The sequence below is a fragment of the Pezoporus occidentalis genome, unplaced genomic scaffold (assembly GCF_034315485.1).
Source record: "Pezoporus occidentalis ecotype Australia unplaced genomic scaffold, CSIRO_AGI_Poc_V1 ctg115, whole genome shotgun sequence".
Classification (NCBI taxonomy): domain Eukaryota; kingdom Metazoa; phylum Chordata; class Aves; order Psittaciformes; family Psittacidae; genus Pezoporus; species Pezoporus occidentalis.
In genome coordinates, this window is record NW_026912940.1 from 4,037,296 (window position 1) to 4,062,185 (window position 24,890).

General features: G+C 36.5%; 1 protein-coding gene across 4 annotated transcripts in view; it reads right to left on the bottom strand.

Moving 5' to 3' along the window:
• FLRT2 (fibronectin leucine rich transmembrane protein 2) overlaps positions 1–24,890 on the bottom strand; it is a 59,535-nt gene that overhangs the window by 21,736 nt on the left and 12,909 nt on the right. Inside the window, exons 2-3 of one of the 4 annotated variants that reach the window (XM_062639003.1) lie at positions 18,027–18,135; positions 1,801–1,918 (exon numbers count right to left, since the gene is read on the bottom strand). The exons of 2 other annotated variants lie outside the window; for them this stretch is intronic. The gene's annotated coding sequence lies outside the window, so the exon portion shown is untranslated. The remainder of the gene's footprint in view (positions 1–1,800; positions 1,919–18,026; positions 18,136–24,890) is intronic. One more of the 4 variants, XM_062639013.1, reaches the window with a different exon arrangement.

Here is a 24,890-nt window from a genome sequence, read left to right on the forward strand (position 1 = left end):
CTATAATCAGGGATAAAAACAGTGGAAGTGTTTCTTAAACTCAATGTGAGCATTAAGATAATCCAGTTATCCCACCTGGCTTCCCTCTTGAATATTTATGACAACTCTACCTCTCCTGAGTATAACAGAAAGTAAAATGAAGCCAAGGACCTCAAAATAGCATTCTCCATCAAGCTATGTGGGTAGGCTGTCCCAGATATCTCCCTACAAATATGATGAAAATAAACAAGATAATGTGTCCTCCACTCGCTTGTGTTCAACTGGCAAAGAAACAGGGGTTGTGGCAGTACCACAAGCTTCACTGAGCCAATGGCATGGTACAAACAAAAGAAATTTTCCTTTTCTGATTTTTTTTTTTTTTTAAAACTCTTCAGGTTTTGGATTTTCATCCTGAGTCAAAAGGCCAGGACTCATGATCATGTGCTGGCTTTGAGAAGGTATTTTTTGGTAATACAAGACACAGTTAAGTATGTTAGTCATTTACACGTCAGTTTGGAGTTTTGAGAGCTCTGCTCTTGAACAGCAACACTAACAGTGTTTCTGACCAGATGCTGCCAGCAGGAGATAGGCTAATTCCCTGGTTTGTTTGTATATTACGGGTACATGTGCCTGGGACTGACCTCCTGGGTCATGGAGTCCAGACCCCTGCTATCACAGGAAACTGTCACTGAAAGGTAATACATCAGCTAGGAGCTGATGTCTCGTTTGTTCTTCTTGCTGTGAATCCTCTTGTGGTTGGTCCTTCCCATTTTCTCCTGGGAGGTAAGACCTTATACTTCAGCTGCTTTTGTTCCCAGGGTTAGCTAATGATCCTTTTCAAAAATCACAGTATGACAAACATTATTAGCATCCTCCTGGAATTCAAAAAAGCATATTTATTTTTCAGTTTACATTAAGAAACTGAGACACTGTGTGTTTTGGGTTCAGCTGTGGACTGCATACAGTGCTGTGGTAGACTACAGGAACTACAGAAAACTTCCAGTTTCCTCAGAGGGAACTGCTCTGGCACAGCAAATATCAAAAGCAGCTCAGACTTTTCCAAGAAATGCAGGATGAGACCCATTATCTGGGATGTAAGGGAGTAAGGCTGAAGGCTTTAGGATCTTACCTAAATGTACTACTTTGGGAGGTTATTCTGAGCTTCATTCAGTAGGACTTCTTGCACCCTTGGACCAGCTCAGGAGGAGAACAACTCAGCGTGTCTTAAGTCTCCCTTGACTTCTGGGGTTGGTATCCCAACTATGAAAAAGGCAATGCTAGGTCTTCCTCAGAGTTCAACAGTTGCTTAAATGTTGCAAAGTGAGATGGGAGCACAAGTAAAATTAAAAGTTGCAAGTTCCTGTCTCCTAGTCTGCATTCAATCAATGAAACCACATGTTCTTTCTGCTCAGGCATCCAGCTTGGAAGACGTGGCCCTCAATGGCCTGAGGTTTGACTGCTCCAGCTTTGTTAGTTTGGTGGGGTTTTTTTTATCCCTTCAGCCTTTACTATCAACCTCAGACAAAGTCATTCAGTGCAAGTATAGGAAAGAAGACTGGTGTCACAGTGGGGAACTTAATTTAATGAAAGTACTTGCAGAAATTCTTTTACTTACTGAAAGCATATAAATGGACAGTGTGATTTACAAGTTTGTAAGGAAACAAGTACACAGCTTCCCCTGATGCTATGGTTAAGACAGCTTGGAAACTATTGTGCTGTGCGACAGAACAGCACAAACACACACTGCCGAAAGCCACAGCAACTATTCAAATCCATTTTTGTTTTAAGTACCAACTATTAAAGTGATCATGCTGGTTTTACCTTGTTCTCTCTGACAGTGCATGACAAAAGTCCTTTTAAATGCTGATAAGTTGCAAGTCTGCCTTTTCTGAATTGCAGAGGAAATTTGTCTTTGTAGTTTCTGAATAGCACTGCAAAACTAAAAAAAAAAAAAAAAAAGTAATCGCTGAACACGCTGTCAGCTATGCACAGTAGAAAGCAAATATAAACCTGGAATACGGAGACCCACATCAATTAAAGAAACTAGACTTTATGGCATCCGAGTTTTAATGTAGATAGGGTAGAACTCATGGAAGTTATTTTACTTCAGATACAAAAAATATACCTCGTTTTGATAATGCCAGGATATTCCACATAGGCAGATTACCCCAATCTCTTGATTCAAATAACATAGACAATTTATGCCAAAATTAAATAGTCTTTGTGTCTTTCACCACTTGCACCTCTATTGAGGACTGAATAAGCCATCTTAGTCTTCAACCTGAGACAAAAAAATTACAATTGCTAACTAAAAATATCACTTCTTAGTCTGTTCCTGGAGTGCTCTTGATTCAAATATTATGATTTTCTAAAATATATTATTTGGAATTATACTATAAAATATTCTGCAAATTACGAGATGGCTTATTATTGAAAGTGTCATTATTTGCAGTTGGTCACATTAGCTATATGGAGAACTTCTGTTTTCACGTTCAGTGCTCATAGTTCCTATGATTGTTTTTCTGTTCATAGAAAGATATGTTGGATGAACTCAACACAGTGGTTTACAATTCACCTTTTAAAGTTTTCTTAAAACTCATGCAAATGTGTCCAAAGGCCAAGAAAAAAAGAATGCAAGCGCATATCTTCAGTTTTCAGGAATATTTGCTTCTAGGGCCAAATTCTCTACTTGTGAACCCACCCAATTTTTTTGTGCTTTTCTGGCAGAGAACACATTGTACAATATTTTGACATTTCAAATCAAAGTTTGACTAAGGGATTACAGGGGCATTTTAAGAAATGAGTAAAAAAGGAGTTGTATAATTCTTATAATCTTTAAAGGTTTGGTTCTAAACACATCTAAGATTTTTTGAGAAATATGTATTTTTCAAAAATGATGCCACAATCTGGTAATGAAATTTGAGAATGTGAATGTTCTTCCTTAAAAAATAATACTAAGCAAAAAACCATTATTACCTTCTTTTCCAAGTTGTATCTTAATATGGTAGAATAGTATCTAGTCCTGTATGCTTTCCCAACAAAATTAATGTTGATTTTGTTAGGAGAGTATAAAACAGACATTACTGTGAACAATAGCTATTTAATTGCTTAATTTTAAATATTCAAGTTCTATAATACTTCTCATTTATTTTATATTTTTGAGGGGGAGATAGGTTTATTTTGAATTAGGCTGCAAGACTATGTGCTTTAATGCAAGAGAAGTCATGATTAAAATTGGTAAAAGTGGTCTATAATGAAAGCATAATTTTGAGAAACTAGTATAAATTCATAGCTATAGATTTCTTTCCCATGTATGAAGCTTCATGGCTCTGATTTTATTCTACTGCCTTTGAAGTCAATGGAAAATTTCCCACTAGTTTCAGCTGGCTCTTTGTTTTATTTTCAGAAGAACTTTTTAAAGTTTCCCATTTCCAAGTTCCCATGATTTAACCTTGGGTGTGATTTTTGAAAGAATTTTTATGCACATGAATAGACAGAGTTACTGAAGTTAGCAAGTCTGGGGAGCTGGATCCAACATCACCACTTACAGTGCTATGTTCTGTTAACTGCATGGAATGCCAATCACATCACCATATTTCTCCATCCCACTTTATAATTCAACGTATACAGCTCTGCAGCTTATGCAGTAGTTATATTGCTAACAATTGCAGCTTACTAGAAAAACACTGTTAATACTTTGTGGAATGGCAAAGACATAAAACTGAAAGAAAGTAGTTTTCAGTACATTAGAAAAGAAAGCAAAAAGGCAATTTTCTCCAAGTTTCTTGGGACTGTTCTGAATGACATTAAGTGTAATAGGCATGAGAGCAATATTTTGAAGAAAGTATCTGAAACTTTGTTTTACACAAAGTCAGTTGATTCAGGCATGCAATTATGGCTGCACCAAGAGATTTTTTAAAAACTTGAGTAACAAACAAGAAAATGGGCTCCATCAGTTTCATAGGACGTCTAAATGTCTAATTCACTTTTCAAAATGAAAATATATCCCAAAGTTTCATCTGGTGGCACAATGTACCATCATGCAGTGTGCAAAATCTAGCAACCATGGTTTGATTTAATTTGAAGTAAAGATAAAATCACCGCTGCATGTTACAACTTCCCTAATGATCACCAGCCAAAACTTATTCCAGGCATTGAGCCTTTTTACTTTTATTTTCACATTCTTCTACAAAATCAGTGATATTATATTGTTGTCAATTAATTTTTCTAAAGTGCTTTTTCTTCTTCATCTTCTTCTCCCTATTGCTCCCTTATCCCCATCTTAAAAAAGGTATCATTTGTACCAGTGAAATGCCAAGGAAGAAGCCAACCAGAGCCATGCACTGGATACTTTTTCTTCTATTCTGTAAAAGTAAACTAAGTTCACATACACATCCATGTATTTCCACCATGTCTTTCTCTCTTCTGGGCATTTTTTTCTACATTCTTTCTCCCTCATCTCCCCACTTCCCAAGGCGAAGCTAAATCTACCCCTAGAAGGGTGGACTGGCTTCTGACTGCTGTTCTCTCCCTCCTGTGACTTGCATGAATTAAATGGTATCCATATTTTTAAAAGACTATATTTTGCTGGAAACAGAATACTTCTTTGATTCCTAATCATTCAAACAGGATTCCTAAGGGGTCTTTTTTTCTCCCTCTTAAATAACAAAGTAATTGAGTCTCCAGAAGCATCAACTAAATTCCCCCTAGTTTTGTGAACTGAACTTTTTTTTTCCTTTAGTGTGATAATATTTTTCCAGAGTGGCATCAATGAAAAGAACATAGAAAATAGATCTGTTTTTCTTGCAAGAGGTCTTTCATGCTAAATAAATGGATTTAAGGATGTCCAAGCTCTGCCCATAGGAGATAATAAGAGCATTTAACACTTACAGTAAATATACTTTTTTGCTAAATGACTTTTCATACCTCAACTGTAGTAGAAACATTAAGTAATGAAACTCAACTCCAATAGAAAACCAGCAAATGGATAATTAAGAAAACAATGAACATTAGAAAACCTATAAAAACCTAGATGGGCAGCTAGGCCAGTTCATTACGCTCAGTGTAACTTGATTTCAGCTGTAACTGTAATAACATCCACCAGACATGCCCACTGCTGAGGGCTGAATGTGCAAAAAAATGTCTTGTCTTACTGATTTTAGTAAAACACTTGTTTCAAAAGCTTCTTCTTAATTAAATGTCTGTATTTGGTTATGCTAGGTACTAAAGAAGGAGTACTGGATACCCAAGAAGTAAGCACTACATAACTGAATATAATTACTTATAACATGTTAAACAAAGAAATTATTAAAATTACTATTCAACATTGGTAAGCAATAATTTAGTGGGGAATGACTGCAGAAGTGAGTTCAGGAATCAGGAATAAAAAAGTGGTCAAAGACTCAAAAAAATATAGGAAAAAGCACCTCATGAAACATTTCCTATGATTAAAATATCTGCAAGTGTACTTCCCATATAACTGGGGCCAATGCAAAAATATGTAAAACAGAGAAAATGGATTGTACATCAATGAGGCCTCTAACCAAAATAGACAAATTCTGGATATAAACAACAGATTTGTGAGAAGAGTCCTGGATTACCCAGTGTGTTATTACCTCCAGGGATTCAAAGAGATTAAATAAATTTTGATTGCACGGTATTTGTTTCAAGACTTGATGGTCTCCTATGAGAGATATCTGCCCACTTGCCTTAATGGATAACTTACGGTTTGAGACATTTTCTCAACTGGCCTCTGGACAACACTTGCAAAGGATAGAGGGAGTGGCTGCACCTTGCCCTTTCCCCTGGCACTGTTCACCTGTGTTCCTAACAACAGTACAGTCTCTCAAATGGACACTTGGTATAGCTGAAAAAATATTGAGTAAAATCAACTGTGAGGTTTGAGTTTAAAAGAAAACATTTTCTCACTCCCAGTTGGTTTTTGAGAGAGAACATTATTGGTTATCCTACCAGGTGTGCATGGAGTTCCACTTCCTAAGCTCATATGAGGGCTCACATGCAGAGTCTCCTTGAATAAATTCACAAGTAAGAGGTTGCTCTTACTTGTTATTCCTACTGCCAGAATTTTTTTTTTTCTTTTCATCTTAAACTGGGCTTTAAAACGTATTTTCTGGTCTGTAGCATACGACAGTAGACAAAAGCAAATGATGTGAATGACTGCAAAGCTCCTACCAATGTTTTTCTATTAATACTAAGGATACTGGTGAAGAATCAGTATTCTCCTCACATCTCTGCTTAACATACCAGGCATACAATGCTGCCACAAAGGGTTTGCAAATCCCAGGTTCTCAGATGATCTATGCTTAGATCATCTCTGCTCTACAATAACGCCTGCTCTGTTGCTTTAAGGTAGCTCTGGTACTTGCAAAATTTAGAGGCACTTCAGATTGCTCTAAACCCTTCTGGTTGGTAGCAGCTTCTGCATAGCCATTTGCCATCTGAGAGCAATTCTAAGCAGATGCCTCTGGTAAACGGTTGGCTCTGACCCATCTGACCCCCAGGGTAACCCATTTTTATAGCCAGGTTAGCGACGGATTGTCAACTGGGAATAAACAGCACTACTTATTCTTCTACTTTGTTTTGCCAGAGCAAAGCTGGATTGCAGGACAAGTTTCAAACATTTCTCTATAAGCAATGTATGCATCATAAATTATGAGCTGCTCAAAAAAAGCTGCATAGGCATCTAGAAATTAATCCTGATTACCATGCAGAGTATTTCCCCATAGACAATGAAGACAGAGATTTCTTTTTCCCCATGTTTTTTTTTTCCCATAGAAACAGGTGATGGGACTAGTGATGAGTATCTGGGCTCTAGTTCATGTGAATCCCTTAGGAAGGATGATGAGCTACTTACAGGTTTTTTCTAGCCCATAAATCTTGCTGAGATCTACTCCCTCCTCTTGGCCACTGAGACACTTCAGCAGTTCTGTTATATGAGCCATGCGGGATCTGCTACTTCAATCACTCTCTTCACTGACAGCGCCAGCAGAACAGGATGAGGCCGTATGTCAGAAAGAGGTAGTTTATAGGAAGGGCTCAAGTGTGCCCCCAATCTCAGTGAGGAGGTCTTTGGCACACCTGCCTCCTCTTGGACTAATGGGGAAAAAGGATGCACACAGGTGAAGAAAGGATGTACATGGCTTTCATCTCCACCGCAACTATCGTGACCACTGTCAAAAATTAAGGCTGTCCTGAGAACATTACCAGCAGCTTCTGATAGATTGGAAAAGGTGTACTTTATTATAAAAGTGTACTTTATTATAAAGTTATGAAATTCAACAGAGTCTTCATTTTCACAGATTTTTTTTGAGGGATAAATAGAAAATAATCAGGATTTAGAGCCAGGACAATGAAGATTTGACCCAAAGCAATAGAGGTCAAATGCAATTAACCTTAGCTTCCATGTCAAAGTCAGACAATCTATAAGAGTTTCTGCATGACCTGCTCCTAGCTTCAGCATATAAAGGTTTAGATTGGAAATACTGTCCTGAAAAAAACACAGATTGCAGACATGGTATCAGATTAACATAATTATGAGGAAATAATTGGTTGAAAAACCTGAAAATAAAATATAAATTCTCTCAAACCTTAGCGTATTATTTCATATGAATCTCACCTGGACTTAAAGGTTGTTGTCAGCTGATGGCAGTTCTGTATGAAATAAGTAAATTCCAGTGCAGTTATCACTGGGTGGATGTGCGCAGCAAAGATTGCAGTTCCCATTTGCAATAACCGGCCCCTTGTGAGGCCAAAAAAGCAAGCACAGAGATTAAGTTATCCATTGAAAGGTCCCTCTGGCTAAATTGAGGGATAGAGTGGGACAATATGTATGTGTGAAAGGAGGATCAAAGCATGACTCATGCTTCCATAGTGCCTGTGCTGTATTGCTTTTATCAATAATTAGAGACTTTCATTGTTCAAGGGTTTCAGTCTGATAAACCAGCACTGCAGTAATTAATCATGGAAAATGGTAAAAAGATATCTTTTCTACTCACTAAAACAAGAAGATGGGTAAACAGAGAACAATGTATAAACATCTTAGTAAATTTTTTACTCTGCATTAAAATTAGAAGCCATTTAAACGTCTTTATTCTTATCCTTCTTAACACGGTATCAAAGAACAATTAGTCACACTCATATCACCCATTAATGGGAGTCCTCATTTAAATCCCGAAGCCCTGCAGCAGACATCTACCCTTTATAATTTAGGGAATAACTGAAAAGATGGTGAAATAAGACCTGACAAACGTAACAAAAAAAAAAAAAACAACATAAAAAACCCCATCAGAAAACAAATAGCAACTGGGATTGCAATAGCAGACAGCAAAAAAACTGTAGAAATTTGTATTTTTCAAAGTAATGAGGCTCTCACATTAAATACGTTCCTAAAAAGGTAAAAATAGAAGTGGTGTGTAAAGGAGTGACAGAAGTCCCAGGAGCTTAGGAAGCTCACAAGCCTATCATCACCTCCAGAAATAGTGCCATACACCTCCATGATAGTGCAGAATTGAAGACATGGTATTATTTTCCAGGGATGAATCAAAGTGCATGTACTGTGTCTTGTAATTGGCTTCTTGGTAAGAAATATATCTGTCCCTGTTTCAGCAAAAAGAATCTGAACAACTCTGTGCTTTCCCAAGCAAACAAAAGTCAAAATAATATTTCAAACCAGTTGAGCTCTTGTTATAGCTGGCTGTATATTAAATACAGTTTTACAGTGTGAAAGTTCATTCTTTCAGTTTTCCTCCGTATCTTCACACTGTATGTGCACTGAAAGAAAATGAGACACATTTGGAGGTGAATATGTCAGTCTTGGCAATCTAAGCTATTGTATCTCATAATAACTTCTGCTCTCTTATCCCACGTCTTGTAAACTGAATCCCATACCAAACTGGACCCCCTACATGAAAGCAGAATTTGATGTGAATAGAAAGCAAAATTTCATGGAATCATGTCAAGAATACTTTTGGGCCAAACTTTATATAGAATTTCTACCAGTGAATTGAGTGACAGGAACAGAAAATGTAGATTTTAAGTTAAATAGCCATGTGAAAGGTAGAAAAGTATGTGAATTTAAAATGGTCTGACCCAGAGTGGCTGGGGATCTCCAGTATATGGTGTGAGATAAGATTTTTTACATCTGAAGAGCTGTGCTGGAAAGCAGGTTATTTATGCAGGGCAAAGATCAAATGCATTACAGATTTTATTTACAATGTGCTCTAGAAAAAAATCAGCTTCTTAAGGAGTTGAACAGGAATAATTAAATTCAAGTATTAATTTAACATGTAAGAGGCTGATCTCTGAGTTTTTATTAGAATTGTGACTCTGGGTTAAGAAAATCAGATTTGGTCAACGTTTGTGTGACAGATATCTGTGTTGCTTTTTTCCAACAAATGTGCTAAGACCCTTTTATAGTTATTCAAGTCACTAACCAAAGCTTGGTTTTTGCTTCCCTTTCAGCTGTAGTGAAGTTCAGAAATTTATTCATAACTTGCAAATTGACACTGCAAACTGTTTGGCCCTTTTGCAAACCAAGAAGCCGTGGCTTACTCTGCGTCCTTTCTTCCTCTCTTATTATTTGGCATTCAGTTGTATCTGTAGTTAGATGCAACTTTTTATAAATCAAGAATCAGCAGAGTAAAACGGCTAAAAAAAAAGAAAAAAAAAATCACAAAGACTGTATTTCATAGTAAGTTGTAACCTAAAAGTTGCAGAGAATTAAATAGAGAAGAACTGAGATTTAGGATCCATATAGTGAAAAGAGTTGCAGTTACCAAAAAAAAAGAGAAATCTCTACTAGAACAGCTAAAGAGTGCTTCTCTCTGTTCCCCACTAAACTCTAATATTATTAAAGCTCATACATTGATGTAGATGGATTTTATCAGGAAATTCTGAAGGATGAAATTTTAAATATATTTGATCTAATTTTTCTTTCACTTATAAATGAAAAGAACTGTCATCATTAATGATATCATTTTGAAAACGTTATGAGAGTTCCAAAGAAAATCTGAAGTCTGTGTGCTGAAATTTATCTTCAAGGAATACAGAGTATGTGTGTGTGTATGTATGTATACATATATATGTATTTTCCTGTGCATTTTTTCCCTTCCTTCTAAATCTGATAAAGGTTTACGCAAAGAAATGGTATCAAAGGAGTTAAAGACATAGTATTAATGCTGTACTACACTGATGTCAGAAGTTTATGACAGGATAGTGGGTTACAGTGCCAGAAGTTATGGCACAGGAAAGAATGTTATTTTAACAGCATGATTCTCCATGAAAGCCTGTCATCTTCTGTTCTTGATCGTTTGCTAATGTACTAAGGTGACATGCCTAGATAGAAAAGGAATGTTTTTCAGCTGTTATGTTGTGGCTATTAATATTGCTACTGCTACAGAATAAATACGCTGCTACTGCTTGCCATCATTTTGAATTAACAAAGACGCAGCAATCTCTTGGGACACCATTGTTTCCAAAGGGCAACATCCTTCATTCCTTATTCAGATGAAACTCTTAATAACTTAGCTCAGGAGAAACTTTCCTTTTAAGAACTTTAAGCCCTTGAGACCATCCAGATACCATGCTGTATCAGGCCACATTCACTATGACTGACAGGGCATAATGAAACACACAAGTTTAATTCATTCTGCACTGCTGCTCTCACACTCCTTTGCTATTTTTCTAACATGCCTGACAATATCATAGTCAGCTACAGCACATGCTTAGCAGCGGGAAGACAGAGATGAAATTCTGAACATTATGACTGATTTATGAACATTATGACTGATATACCTTTTGTCTAATAGCCCTCAAAACTCACAGTGGATGAATAAAAACTTTAGCGCTTGTTTAACTTTTCCCAGAATTTCCTTCCTTTCTGCTATCTTCTTCCCAAATCACTCATATGTATTCCACAGATTTCCTTCTTTTTTCAAAACCAAATGAATGGCAAAGAGAAACTTTTTGTCTAGTAAAGAGATTTTTTTTTACATATTGCATTTGACTCAGTTGCACATGGCTTTCTTTTGATTAACAAGTTCTTGCAACATCATGTTCAAGGACTATAAAGCTAATTTGTCAAGGTCTGATGTACAGATTTACATAGTTGTTCATAGCTTGCAAGTGCGTCCTTCTAGGCAAATTACCAGCAATGCCTGTTCTTGAAAAAGTAAGTTCTTTCTACACCATTCTTCAAGAAAGAAATCTGAGTCACCAGAAGAGCAGATGCACCTTGATTATCCCAGTCATCTGAGCCAACATGGCACTGTGAGGCATCAGGTTGCCTATAGAATCAGCTCAGTGATCTGGGAGACCCAGAAAATTGTGTCAAATCAGCGAACTTATACAAAAAGCATCTACAGAAAATATTTACACCTCTGTATTTGAACTCCATATCTCTGTAAAAATAAAACACTTGTTTAATGTTAAATCAAAGTAGCCGTTAATACATATCATACCAAAATTTAAATGTAACGTGTGTATACATTACTGCTCATATTTGAAGTAGTGCTACAGTAGCTGTAAAAGTGGTTGCTGTCCATACCTACTCATATGTAATTTCTGCTCACAAAGTTCACCACCTACCTGTCATGTACTTTGCTGCCTCCATTCACCCTGATCTTTTTTTCTGCCAAAGATATATGAAGAAAAGCTTGAAAATTCACTGGAAAATGCAGAAGTTTTGTGTTATTTCCCTTATACATGAAAGACAGAAAGGGAAGAAAGAAGAAAGAAGCAAATCCAAAGCTGTCTCCCTGACTGTGTCACTGATGGAAACAAGAACTGGAGAGACTTTAGACAGTGCTGAACAAGATCTCAGCAACGGAAGCAACTAATCACAGAAATATGTGATCCACTAGTCCGAGCACAGAACTGCAATTTGTATGAGCACATGCAATTCTACGATTCTATGATTCTATGCTGTAGAACTAGAGGAGGCATCCTGGGTCAGTGAATCCCATTCCCTGCTATCATAAGTAATCATGTCATATAATCCTGTTCATCTCATTTGAGCTCAGTCTTAAAACCCTTTTTATGAATTTGCAGAATAAATACATTCACAGCTAGTTTATATTCATTTGTTCTTGTCTAACCTTGTCCTTTAACAAAAATAGTTCATCCTCCTCCCGCTCTCCATTTATTTATAGAAAGCAATCATACTTTTTCTCAGCTATTATTTTGCTAGGCTAAGTCCAGCTCTTTCAGTCCCCTCACGTAAAATAGCTCTTCATTCATCTAAATATCAAAGCAGCTGGTCTGTGTACCTGCTCTTCTTCAAACACCTTTTTTTGAATACTTTCTAAAATGTTTCAAATAGTTTTAACCATTCCTACTATTAAAATCAACTTTTCATTACTTGCTTTGCTTCATATATACTAAGGTGCTTCTCTTGTTCTCTCTCTCTTTCTTTCTTTTTCTTTCCTTTCTCTCTCTGTGTCATGGTCAAGGCATACAAGTGTTTTGTGATTGACTCATACATCCAAGTCTCACCTCCCATCTGCTGTTTTCCTAGCCTGCAAATTAAAGTTTTCGCTAATTAAAAATATAAATGTGTCAATACCTAATATTTTTGTTTTGCTTAATTTCATTGTAAATCTGGTATTTGTGTGTCTTAGAATTGTCATGGATTTTTTTGTATATTATTGCAGTATTCTAATGAGAATTTATCTCAAATTTGTGTCATTATTCCTGATAAACTAAATTCCTAAATAAATAAATTAAAATGCTAATAATTGTCACCTCCAAAGGTAATACTAGAGAAATTCTGATAATATCTCTAGAGACAAATTACTCGTTTTTTTAGCTCTCTTCTATTTTGTTGTTTTGTACTCAGAAAACTATTTGTTTCTGAGTCTCACAAGTCTCTAAGTCTCTTCCACAGGATAAGTAATTTCATCATATCAGATGTTTTCTTGAAATCCATAGAGAAAAGGAGAAATATAATTTTCTTCTACAAACCCAGTTATTTTGTTAAATACAGCTATCAGGCTAGTCTAGCATGACTCCTCCTTCTATCCGTATAATGCAAATTGAATTCCATCCCATTTTTCAGATACCTGTTTTTGTAAATATTTATCTTGATAAGTGTTATAAATCCTCGATTATGACAATGGCAAAGAACCATTGGCCACAATAACAAAGACGATACTTTCCTTCTTTTCTGCTCGTTCTTTTTCGTATTTTCCAATTACGAGGGATGCTTCAGGAGTTACTGTTTCAAATCTTCTAGATTTCCAGAGTGAAATTTGTAAATCCTTAATCCTTGCTGCATTCTCAGATGAAAAACATCTGAGTTTAAATACATTCCTATTAGCCTTTCTGCCTTCGCATTTTTCAGTGTCATCTTCACTAGAACCTCAGTAACAGAATTCTAACCCTGATACTGAGACTAATTTAACTTATTTGGAAGCATTTATAAAAATTTATCTCTTCCTTACAGTACAGGCAATGAAATATATGTCACTCAAAGCAGGGTTAGGAGGTTCTACTTTCTTGTATTTGTGTGTACCTTTAGAAATCAAAAAATACTGTCTGTAGCATCACTGTATCACCAGAAAATGACACTGTGATCTCATAACCTAAGTATCTGAATGCTAACCCTCTTGGGTCTCATAAATTCTGCTGGATGAAAAACTCTCATATTAGGTATTTTCTAGGAGTGCATATAGATATCATCTATCTTTTTGCTGTTGTGCTATAAGTTATGATACTGTTACTATTGTTACAGGCTAATCCTACAGTGGCGAAAAATTGTACAGTTTGATTATAATAGCTTAGTAATTCATGAAAGCAAGTGAGAAAGAGAAAATACTACACAGGCTGAAAATTCTAGTAAGAAATGTATGCAGCACAGATAATATTTATATGCAGGTGCATATATATATATATGCATGAAAAAACTTTATAAAAAATAGCTCAATAATGTAGACTAGTAGCTTAGATAAATCCACATTAATCGGTACTAAACATGGTAAATAGATGCTGAAAAGGCTATATGGTATTAGACAGAATGAGGTAATTGGTTCTTAAAATATAAGAAAAAGAAGATAGTCTAACTTTTTAAGCACTATTGTAAGTGGCGAGATCCTGACTAGAAATAATAATTGTTTCATATGGAAAATATATGCTATATGTCACACATGGGAGAAGAGCAAGCCAGACCAGTCAAAACCAGTGGCCATCACCAGAAAGTCCTGAAGACGGAAATACTCAAGAGATCCTAAATTCTATTTGTTAATATATTTGTAAACAAGTTTATAAGCTTCTACCTAGCTTCAGAATGATTAAGTGCTTATTCCCTCCCTCACAAGGGCACATGTCCTCATAACCATAAAATATATTTATCCATGTAAATAGCTGATACTTGTCCTGAACATAACTTTGGCTTTATGGATATCCTGTGGCACTGAGCTCAGCAGGATAACTCCTAACTATATAGTATACAATCACTTTTGTAAATTTGTCTATTTTTATAGTGTTGGTCTATTTTTATAGTATTCTTTACATAGATCCTTGACCTGGACCTGATACAATGAAAAAAAACACTTTGGAATATTCTATTTCTCCCTATCTACCTAACAGCTTTTGTATTACAATACCAGCTCCTTTGGGACCTCTCCACTCTGACTGAAATATTTCTATTTTGCGTAGCATCTCTTCACAATTTCAACAAACTTCGTTGTGAAAAATGCATGTCTCGTTAAATAAAAATAAAAATAAAGAAAGCAAGTGAGAAAATGAAACAGAGGAAACCACATTTTGCTGTTGATTTAAATTTTGAAAAAGATTGTAATGTCTAGATCTTTATAGGATATTTCATACAAAGATCATCTTTCACTGCTTCATCTTTAAGTGTTCTACAGACAATAGATTATTGACCAGCAATGCTTTGAACAAACTTTCTGGTATAGGTCAGAATTTTTAACCAGACAGGACCAAAGGTTAAATGACTTGACCATCTGATTTTTTTTAGTGATGCTGGTAATATTTTTTGCCCACTCTCATATTTGATTTCACATGATTTCACAAAAGTGCTCATCATTCATTATTTCAGTAATATACGCTTAGGCAAGTAGCATGATTTAAAATTTACTGACACCGTGATCCATTTAAATAGTTCCGACATAGCATTAACTTATTATAGGGAATGCAAATGACAGTATAACACCAAAATTGAATCAAGTAAACTGAAAATAAAATTTGTGTAGAATGACAGATCTCATTTCAGGCTGTTTGCACCCAAGAACATGATGATAATATACAGTATTTGTGTACTTGATCTAGAAAAACTTTAACAACTTCAGTTTATTTGTATCAGCCTCATACTAATAAACAATGATAGCATTTCCTGCCTTAAATCTTTGGAAAATGTGAAAGTAATCTGAAAAAAAACTATTGTACTTTTGATCCCTGAAGAAGCTTGAAGAGTCCAGCAGATTTAAATCTTTCTTCTTTGGATAGCAATAAATCTGCTCAGATACTTGCTTAAAATAACTATTTTTCTTGCTTTATTAGAATCTTGCAATCCATAGAATCATAGAATAGTTAGGGTTGGAAAGGACCTTAAGATCATCTAGTTCTAACCCCCCTGCCATGGGCAGGGACACCTCACACTAAACCTCTTACCCAAGGCTTCGCTCAACCTGGCCTTGAGCACTGCCAGAGATGGAGCATTCACAACTTCCTTGGGCAACCCATTTCAGTGCCTCACCACCCTCAGTAAAGAACTTCTTCCTTACATCCAACCTAAACTTCACCTGTTTAAGTTTTAACCCATTACCCCTTGTCCTGTCACTACAGTCTCTAATGAAGAGTCCCTCCCCATCATCCTTGTAGGCCACCCTCAGATACTGGAAGGCTGCTATGAGGTCTTCATGCAGCCTTCTCTTCTTCAGGCTAAACAGCCCCAACTTTCTCAGCCTGTCTTCATACGGGAGGTGCTCCAGGCCTCTGATCATCCTTGTGAGCCTCCTCTGCACTTGTTCCAACAGTTCCATGTCCTTTTTATGTTGAGGACACCAGAACTGCACACAATACTCCAGGTGAGGTCTCACAAGAGCAGAGTAGAGGGGCAGGATCACCTCCTTTGACCTGCTGGTCACGCTCCTTTTGATGCAGCCCAGGATACGGTTGGCTTTCTGGGCTGTGAGCACACACTGCCGGCTCATGTTCAGTTTCTCATTAACCAACACCCCCAAGTCCTTCTCTGCAGGGGGGCTCTGAATCTCTTCTCTGCCCAGCCTGTAGCTCTGCCTGGGATTGCTCTGACCCAGGTATAGGACCTTGCACTTGGCATGGTTAAACTTCATGAGGTTGGCATCAGCCCACCTCACAACTGTGTCAAGGTCCCTCTGGATGGCATTCCTTCCCTCCAGCGTATCAACCGAGACACACAGCTTGGTGTCATCGGCAAACTTGCTGAGGGCGCACTCAATCCCACTGTCCATGTCACCGACTGGTCCCAACACCGATCCCTGAGGAACACCACTCGTTACTGGTCTCCAGCTGGACATTGAGCCATTGACCACAACTCATTGCGTGCGGCCGTCCAGCCAGTTCTTTATCCACCGAGTGCTCCATCTATCGAACTGATGTCACTCCAATTTAGAGACAAGGATGTCAGGTGGGACAGAGTTGAATGCTTTGCACAATTCCAGGTAGATGACATCAACTGCTCTACCCCTGTCCATCAGTTCTGTAGCCCCATCATAGAAGGCCACCAAATGGGCCAGGCAGGATTTCCCCTTACTGAAGCCATGCTGGCTGTCACCAAGCACCTTGTTGATTTTCTTGTGCCTTAGCATGCCTTCCAGGAGAACCTGCTCCAAGATTTTGCCAGGCACAGAGGTGAGACTGACTGGTTTGTAATCCCCCAGGTCATCCATTTTCCCCTTCTTGAAAATGGGGGTTATATTACCTTATTTCCAGTCATTGGAAACTTCATCTGACTGCTGTGAGTTTTCTATCATTTATTTATTATTACTGCACTTGATAAGCTTATTGCAAAAATTTGCAAGCACAAAATGACTTTTAATGTTTTTTTACAGCAATACTCAAAAATTAGTGGAAACTTGGCTCTGACATCTTCAATACTTTCTTGATAATCCTAGTAATTTCCTGGTGATAGCAAATCTCCAGAATTTTGCTTAAAATGCTTGAGAAATATTTGAAATGGAAGAGGTGATTCTTTGATTTAATAGTTATATTGTTAACCAATACAGATGGGCATATTTTCCAGTGCAGTTGTCCAAACATTCAATCTGGACAGCTAGAGTTCTCACATTACTGAGATAATGTTATTGCTATTAATAATCTCAACCTCTGAGTTTGAAGGCACTGCACAGAGCTGCTAGATGGCTGCATAAAGGTAATTATTTTTATAACTATAAGATTAGAAATACTGGAAACTCTGTACACATGGTTTTGTTCTGCTGCATGTTTAGCTTCAGAAAGCCAAAAATGGATGTGACAGGAATAATACTTGCAGGAAACATAACACTATAAAAATGACACTCTAGTGCAAGTTAAGCTTATAGCAATATAAATATTTATGTTATTAACGCCACCTAAAGTATCCAAGTATGAAATATACCTCACTATTGTATGTGCAACATAGCAGTTTATGTCAGCAAGACATTACTTCTCTTGCAATAAGTTTTATTTTAAAATGATTTATTGTACTGAAGTCCATCAGGAAGGAAAAGGAGCTTGATGAGGTAAGAGAGGACCAGGAAAAGAAAGCAGGACCGGATGCACGTAGAGTTCAATAACATAAATTGTCATAGTATCTTTCCAGAGGCTTCCACCCTAAACAATTTTAACTGTTGGCTGCAACATAGGTCTCCTTTTATGTGAATGTGGTTTCCTGAAGTGAATGGAAAGTCAGACATCTGTAAAGGTTTAGCAAATTGGGCCTATACAAAACAAATCTTATTAATAAGCACGTGGACAAAAACTCCGCCAGTGTTCAATAAACTCTTGCTTTTCTTTCAGTGCCATGTGTTCCCATTATCTTCTTAATCACTCACTCACAGCTCCAGTTTAAGACAGTGATGTTGTAGCCAGTGCATTCTTGGTCAAATGAGAAGTTATGTATCCTATGGTGAGATCCAGTCCTGGTCATTTCTTTCTGTTATTCTAAATGGCCAAACTCAGTTAATTAAGGAAATTTTGTTTCCTTATGCTAGCTGTACCAGTCCTGTCACTGCAGGCATATTTTCAAGACAAATGCATCAGTGTTTTGTCAAAGCTAATCTTATTTGTGTCTAGAAATAAGGCTTCCATAATTTTTTGAAGACTGTGTAATAATTTTTGCTCTTAGAAAAACGTCCTGAAGTTCTGCTTATTTGAGACAAAGATTAAAGAATAAAGATGTCATTCCAGCTAGTGAGACAAGTATCATGATTTTGAGTTTCTCAGGGAATACTCACCATCTCTCATTATTTATTTTTTTTATCTGAGTATCTGGAAACAAACACTTTTAAGAAAGGCAATGTATTAGGGTCTGTGAAGAACTCAGTCCTTAATGTAAGAAGTCAATATGGTATTTAAGTATTGGCATCTGATTTTACAAATTTTCTTTAGATCATGGAACCGTAAAGTCATTTTGACATGGTTTGGTTGAAAGCTGGTAACATGCAGTACTGATTGATTTTGAATTATATACAGAATTTGTATTAGCTTAGATTCCAGGAGTCTGTATAATATTTTTTCATCTAGTTTTGGGGTGCATGCTTGTCTCACTACCCATGTTCCACCAGGGCACTGAGAAGGCAGAAAAGGAATATATCCTTCTCCAGGTGACTCATGGGACTTTACAATAACATTAAAACAAGGAATCAAATCACAAGTTAAGTATTTCTGTGTGGCCCTTTGGATGGATGCTCCTTTACATGTGAGAGGAAGCATAAGGAGGTCATAAGCATATTAAAAGTTCTAGCAACTACTGAATGACGGGCTTGAATTAAGTCCTAGTTAGCCATAAGGGATATGGAAAGGTTAGTTATAAATTACCTCAGTCCTCTGATGTTGGCAGGGATTATTTCTATTGATTTTGATGAAGACCAAAACATTACCTAGGTCTTTGACTTCAAGAACTTTATTCACATATAGTAAACATCAGCTATTTTGGTGCTATTAGCCACACAAGTACCTAAAAATGAACTGTATTTGAATTAATCAATTACATGTAACAATTGGCTGGTACTAAATTTCAGCGGTTTATGCAGACCAAAACAGTGTTTGGGGCAGCAAACAAGCAATTCTGCATCACTTTAGATACCCAGTTTCATCACATCAAAATGTTTTAAATTTATTTAAATATTTCTAAAATTTTCAGCCGATTCTGAGCATAATGTCAAAGAGAAAATTAATAACTTCATGTTAATTTTAAGAAGAATGGATTCATCATTAATTTTTTGCTACTCTGGAATGCTTATCTAGAGATCAGATCACTAGTTGACCATTTGTTGATTCCTTAGTTCAAATCCTAAACTAGCACAACTCATCTAATGATGAGATAATTAAAGCCAAAAATATTACATCACTACAGACCAACCGAGGAGCAGACCTGCATGTTCAAATTACAGAATACATATTCTAGCATCAGCAGCTAGTCAGTAACTGGATGCCACACCTTCAGCCCACTGGAATCCCATGCACTACAATACTACGATATTCTCTCTCCAAGAAAAGCTTGAGAAGGAAAATTTCACGCACACACATATATATCAGAAATTGCAAGAACAAGTCTCATATTGCAAAAATTATTCCAATAGTCATTCTTTACTTGTGAATTTAGTTTGGGAAGTTTTCATAGAGAGACAACTTTTGTAATTCAAGCAAACTAAGATGTTGGAGACATGCATAAAAACTTTCCTTTGAAATATATTTTAATTTCTCCCACGTCTCTGGAAGGAAACTGCTTTTGACAGACTATATTTTGCCACTGTTAATAATTAATATCAACATTTATCAAGGGAGATTGGTCTTTGCTTTAATTCTCATTGTATGCCAACCAACCTGCTACCCATTCTGATTACTTTTATTACTTACTGCTATTGTTTTGTGGACTTTACAGGCAATACTGCTACAACTAAACAAAAAATGCCAATATGAAAAAAATCTGCTCTTCAAAAAGGCTTTTATTTCCCACTGTCTCAGATTCATATTTTAGGTCATACTGTATTTTGAAATTAAATTTTTCTTACTCAAAAACTTCACAATATAACAGGTGGTGTTTCTTGGTCCTTCAAATAGAGAGAGCCACATGCCATCTCTGTGGGTTTAAATCTATGTGGAGACCCTGCAAAAATGGTAATCATGTTCAAAATCTATTGACTTTGACTGGAAATGAAAGTATGCAGAATTTTGCAGAACTTCGCCTCCACTGCGTAAAGGGGCTGCTTCACAAATTTATTTTTGATCAAGCTGGAAACAGAGGAAACCAGTGTCATATATAATATAAAATGGAAGCCTGCATTTCAAGGGAATAATAACAATAGAAATAATAATAATAGTAATAATAATGTCACTTCTAGGGAAGGTGGGAATGAGGGAGAGAAGTCAAAGTGACTTCTATTGTTTTGATGTGGAATGACTGCAAATCGAGCTGCATCACTCTTGAGCTTGGGGGGCAGGGAGTGGAACAGGCTTAGATATTGTTAAATTTAAGTAATGTGGAGTCAGTTCTCTCTAGGAGCAACACTGTATATGCACTGAAATACTCCTGAGAAAATATTCCTGACTTACATTGCCACAATGGAAACCAAAACCCTTAAAAAGAAACTCTGGCTGCCTTTAGTTCTCTGTAACAGTGATATATACATATATTTATATATATATATATATTAAAAATATATATATTTAAGTTAGACCAGTAATAGTCACTGTGTTATAGTATTCTTCACATTTTGTTGTACTTTCTGGACAGTTTTACAATGTCCTTCCCACATTTACTCCAAATTCAGTTTGTATACAGAAAAAATAAGATGTTGTGAAAGTTGCAACTACATTATCTGATTATAATAACAATTTTAATGCTTACACTTGGGCTGGAAGTAGAAAACTCTTTCACTGGTTTTATTTTTATTATTGTCCTGAGCCCCACACACTCAAGTGGCAGAATGGCCACATACTAATCACATGTATGAGTTTCTCTACAGGATGTCATGTTAATCATCAGAAATTTTGGTCAAACAGTGTGATAATTTTGCTGTTTATGGAATGTCATTTTTTTCACCTTTTATACAAAAAAAAAAAGGATTCATTTTAATTTCCCTATTACTTTGTATTTTTAATGAAAATATAACACACTTTTAAAAACTTAATTTTTAGATATTCCCTTTCAACTAAATATTCTGGTTTTGATTCTGCTTTCCAAAATGAGGATTTCTGCATTTGCTTTTTAAACTACTATGGATACGGGTGGCTTGTACAGGCAGCACTTTGTAATTACCCATCTGATTTGTCAATGCACTGATACTTATGCATGGATTTGTAAACCATCAGCACCCTCCACTTAAGGCATTTCACACAGTTCTGCACATGCACTGGATTTCTGATTATTTACAGCCCTAAATATGTTTTGCAGTAAGACTGACAACTGTTCTGCTCTAAGGATGCTCATCTTGTTTACGCTTTTCCCGAGGGATGAGGATTTGAAACAAGAAGCATCTTCATTTTCAGTTATATAGATGTAAAATAATTCCAGATTTCAGATTTATACTGGAGAAAACCTGTGGTAAAACTGTGACCAGTCACACACTAGTTCATGCTATTTCAAGTCTTATAACTTGATTTTCCCTTACTGGTGGTGCTGTGTCATGAGAAGATTTAAACAGTGAAAAATTGTCAAAGAGATCCTCCTCTCTTACAGGCCAGTAATACAAGGTATGCAGATGTTTAGTTCATGTGATTTTATTTACAGCATTGCAATACTTATAAGAAATAAGGATCCTCCTGTGATTGTCAGCAATTACAGAACACACATACTTATTTATAATAAGGAGAATCTTCTGACTGGATATTGCCCAAACAGTGAGCAATACATTGGGCTGATGAATTCAACTTGTATAATTACCTGAGAGAAAGGAACTAGAGCGAAGGAAGGGGAAATGCGCTTCCTGTCAGTTTGGCTCTAATCTCATTTCCACACAATCTAAATGACATCTTTGTACATGTATCTGTTAGTGAACCAGCAGACTACTTCCTAAAGAAGCTCTTTCAGATAAGAGATGTTAAAATAGATAGAATCATAGAACTATGAAAGTACAACCCTTTAATCTTGGTGGGAAGACCTAGGTTTCAATATAGCTAGGGTTTTAAGCATTGGAGATTAAGACAGTAGTTGGAGAGAGAGAGAGCAGAGGTGAGGGAGAGGTGCTGTGCATTACATTTCTAAAAGAATGATCCACTGGGAGTCACTTTTGCAATGCTGTTATTTACAGTTGGAATATGCAGCACAATTGATGTCATTTTGCTGATTACTTATCTAGATTGTTCATATGTAAAAAGTCAGTAGAGTTATAGATGTGATCCATGCACTCATGTACCCACAAATAACCATGGGCACAAACCCCTGCCCTGAATTTCATGTTTAGAAGGGAACTGAAAGCTTTGCAATTGTGACTGGCCAGGTCTCTTAATGTGTATTAATAATTCTCTGCATGAAATAAAATAATTTGATATTATCAAACACCACAAAATTCTTTTGTAATGACACATTTCGTTGAAATTTTCCAGACTGGCATTAGGCTACTACAGCAATAAGCAGAATGTAAGACAGAACAGAACAGAACAGAATTTGTTTCGTTATTATTCAGATCGTTCTATATCTAGTTGCAAAACTGCATTAGTTTCTATAAAGGAAACAATGACTAACAAAATGGATACATTTATTCTTAGACATTAACTGCCTCTGGGGTACTACTGAAATTTGCCCTGGGAAAAGTCTTCTGAATCATATATTAAAAGACATCCCTTGTTACCAGCTAGCAAAGCTACACACACTTTGCTATCTGTTCCTGTTTGGACACAAGTGCGATGTCTCACTGTAGATTCTGAAGGGAAATATACACCTGCAAAGCAGCAGTACTCGATTATCTGCAGTAACATTAAAGCAATTTCCTCATACTGTTCATATTTTTCTTAGAGAACACCATCATCAGAATATGCACAACTATGGGTTTAACTGAAATTAATAAATATAAAATTGATAGAGGACCTCTGTCATTATTTTCCCCACTCCTGCAGTAGAGAGTTGCCATAGCAAGAGAAATTATTAAATGTACTAAAACAGATAGGTTTGAAATTTAATGCAACTACTAAAAGCCTACAGTTGCGTTGACAGAACCATCGTCTTTAGTCCTCTGGGAAAAGGAGATGAAGGTTAGGATGGTATATTTTTTACAGCCATGCTACAGTCCCACGATGGTCACATGCCAGTGAAAATCAAGCTTCATTACACAAGCAATGCTGAAATGTGTGAAAAATGTCATGGAAATATGTCAGTCACAACAGGTACAGCAGTTGCTATAAGACATATAAGCAAAGTAACTGCAATATAAATGGCTGTCTCAATAAATTACATAACCATGTCCACATATGAATCTGAAATCCAAACTGTATGACAAGTAACAAGAACAATGCTCTAAACCTGACCTTAATAGTATGCCCAAGCAGCGTCCTGTAATGATTCAGAGGCAGCTAGGACACAACACAGTGTCAGCTCCCACACAGCAATCCTTTCCTCACATTGCTGAAGTAGTAAGGCTGGTCCACAGTCATGTCTCTAAGGAACCAAACAGAAAAGTTTTCTGTTTTACGCTGTGGATATTCATCTGTTGTAAACTTGATCCAGCCCTGATTAATGCAAGTGCTACACATCTTATATAAAGCAGCTTTTTGAATCTTCTCGTGTGTCAGTGCTTCTTTGATCAACCGTTGTTATTAACTCTTCCTTCTATCTTCCATTTGTGTTGCTTTTTATGTCAGAAAAAATAGCAGTTTGTTTCTGACAATATGCTTTTTACAAGGACTTGTACACTGTGACAGGCTCAGTTCTGCTAAGAACAGAGTAAGAAGAGGACATGGAGGTAAAAGAGCAGTTCATCCTCCTTACCTAACAAATCATTTCTGACAGGGACTGGAAAAATGAGTCTGCGTTAATAGCAGTGGGTTTACCTGAGTCCACCTTTCATTTCATATAGATTACTGTAGAATATGTCTGGATTTCAAACAGAAACAGAAATTTGGTATTCAGCAGGAGAAACCCTGCGTCATTGTGCCACCTCTTAAGCTTTAAAAATATTTCACTTTTTTATTATTTGTCTTACACTTTTAGGAAAGACTGCTCAGAAGACATAACATTGTTCCTGTTCTCAGGGGTGAAACACTGGCTGTAAGAAGTAATTCAGACTATTTTAATTTTTACTTGTACTTCATTTCTTTGAAATGTCTAACAAAAGACTTACAAATCTGATAAAGTAAGAGTTTTTTCCAACTCTCTACAAACAGTTACTTAAAAACTATGTTTGGCTGAAGTTCAGTGCTCATGAAAAGGAAAGACAGATACCACTGACTGAGGCACTGCACACAAGTTCCCAAGAACAGTTCTGCCAATGCAGTTCAGTCCCACACCTGTCCTGGAACTATTCACAGAGCTAATCTATGTGGTAGTTATTCCCATGTGGGCAACTATCCATGAGAGGTTTGACTGAGACCAGCCAAATTGATCTGACTTGTGTTTTATTACTCACAGGAAGCTTGATCTGAAAGAGCGAAGGGCTAACATGTTAACTCACACAGTGCCATCTTTCCACTGATTTTTTTCTTCTCTTTTACAGTTATGGTAACGGAATTCTAGTCAGAATATTTAACAGACTTTCTGAACA